Below are 2,663 nucleotides of genomic sequence, written 5' to 3' on the forward strand. Positions count from 1 at the left end.
CAAGGAGGACTGTTGTTTTCAAGAATTCAATGCCCTTCACCCCAAATGCGAACAAATTCTACTAATAATCTCATGTGGCCCAATCCTGTGCATGTTTACTCCTCGAGTTCATTGTTGGGCTTACTCATCTGTCAGCAGACATTGGGCTGAAGCCTTAAAGAGAATTTGAAAGCAAAAAACAGTGCCAGAGTCCAGATTATAAGATGATACCTGTACTTGCACAAGTCTCTGAAGAAGACTGGTGGATTTCCATTCCATACGGCGAAACACAGTGCTGGTGATGGATCAAGATGGGTAGCCGTTTTAGTCCGTCTGTAGTAGTAGAAAAGAGCAAGAGTCTGGTAGCACCTTAAAGACTAACCAAATTTGTGCCAGGGTAGGAGCTTTTGTGAGTCACTGCTCATGAAAGCATGACTGTTGAACTCCCCCAGTATAATCAGCCTGGAGGACTCTAGCGCCAAACCAGACACCCCCTCCGCCAGCTCAGCAGGGGCCCCTACGGATAACCAAGGGTGGAATTCTAGCAGGAGCTCCTTTGCATATTAGGCCACACACCCCTGATGTAACCAATCCTCCTAAAGCTTACAGAATGCCCTATACTAAGAGCCCTTTGAATCATAGAATTGGAAAGGACCTCCAGGGTCATATAGTCCAACCCCCCCGCACAGTGCAGGAAACCCACAAACACCTCCCCCTAAATTCACAGGATCTTCATTGCTGTCAGATGGCCATCTAGCCTCTGTTTAAAAACCTCCAAGGAAGGAGAGCCCACCACTTCCTGAGGAAGCCTGTTCCTTGTAAGCTCTTGGAGGATTGGCTACATCAGGGGTGTGTGGCCCAATATGCAAAGGAGCTCCTGCTAGAATTCCACCCCTGCAGATAACCCAAATAAACATTTGCTGGATTGTCTGCTTTCCATGTTACATTCGCTCAGCATGTGAGCCTTCTCAAAATGTCTTGAGTCTTCTTGAGAAAGGTGGTCTATGAAACAAAATACGTAAAATTGAGAGCAGTTTATGAAATCATGCACAGGGAAGAGAAAGTGGCTCGAGAGAACTTTTTCTTCCTCTTGCATAACACTAGAACACAGGGACATCGAGTGAAATCGACGGGCAAAGAGGTATAGGACAGACAAGAGGAAATACTTTTCGCCTTTATTAGAGGGATTCGCTGCTGGCGGACATAGCAATGGCCGTGGCCGTAGAGGTCTTTAAAAGTGTGTGAGATCCATAGAGAACAAAGTCTGAGTCCAGTGGCATCTTGAAGACCAACAAAGCTTTATTCTGGTCATAAGCTTTCATGTGCATGCGCCAGGCCTTAAATTCAGCAGGAGCTCACAGGAGCACACCTCCTGAACCTTTCTGAGGGTTCCACCTCTTCCCCCCCACCCCCCGCACCTACCTTGTCCATTGAATAATAGGTGCAGCTGCATAACCATCCCTGGATTAGGAGAGTGAGCAGCCAGCCAGCCACCAGGAGCTTTGCCACACCCCCAGCAGCCCTCATTAACCCCTAGAGAAGCCCCACCCCCCACCGGGTTTGATTCCCCACTCCTCCACTTGCAGCTGCCAGAATCGCCTTGGGTCAGCCATAACTCTCATAGGAGTTGTCTTTGAAAGGGCAGTGTCATATTCTCAGGGTGCAGGCAGGCAGGAGTCCAAAGCCAGTCCAAGGTCAAAGTCCAGGAAGTCAAGCAGCAGCCAAGCCACCAATGCAGAATCACAAACCAGAATCAGAAGTCAATGTCCAAAAGCCAAAAGGTCAGGGTGCCAAGGAAATCAAGCAGGTCAGGATCAGGAAGGAGCGTGGATGCAAGCCAGAGAATAGACTTGTTGCTTCCACAAGGTTACCAGGTTCTGGGTAGGAGCTATATGGGAGTCTCAATCAACCTGCTCCCTGGGTGGCAGTGACTCTGCTAGAACTCAGGGCTGAGAGATCTGAAGCATCGGCATGCCTCATGTCTTCACTCTGAAAGTTCTTTCCGGAGTCTGCTTCAAACTCTTGAGATGGAAGGAGGAGAACTTGGAGGAGACTGATCGTCAACAGCTGACACTGGTGCCTGGAGAGTGATTGATGGGTCAGCTGCTGTTTGTTCAGCTGAGGAACTGGCTGCAACACTTCCAGGTCTGTTAATCCTTCTAGCTCGTCGTCATCAGGGCTCTATATCTAGAGGAAGTAAACCTTTGGAACTCAGTGCCACTGTTGTTGTTCAGTCGCACAGTCAAGTCCGACTCTTTGCGACCCCATGGACAAACTTACGCCAGGCCCTCCTGTCTTCCACCATCCTCCAAAGTCTGCTCAAATTCATGTTAGTTACATCAGTAACACTGTCCAGCCATCTCATCTTTTGCCGTCCCCTTCTTCTTTTGCCTTCTGTCTTTCCCAGCATTAGGGTCTTCTCCAGTGAGTGCTCCCTTCTCATTTTGTGGCCAAAGTACTTCAGCTTCAGCATCTGACCTTCAGGGAACAGTCAGGGTTGATTTCCCTTAGGACTCACTGATTTGATCTTCCTGCAGTCCAAGGGGACTCTCAAGATTCTTCTCCAGCACCACAGCTCGAAAGCATCTATTCTTTTGCGCTCAGCCTTGCTTATGGTCCAACTCTCACAGCAATACATTACTACTGGGAATACCATCATTTTGACTATACGGACTTTTGTTGGC

This window comes from Heteronotia binoei, chromosome 16, assembly GCF_032191835.1.
Source record: "Heteronotia binoei isolate CCM8104 ecotype False Entrance Well chromosome 16, APGP_CSIRO_Hbin_v1, whole genome shotgun sequence".
Lineage (NCBI taxonomy): Eukaryota > Metazoa > Chordata > Lepidosauria > Squamata > Gekkonidae > Heteronotia > Heteronotia binoei.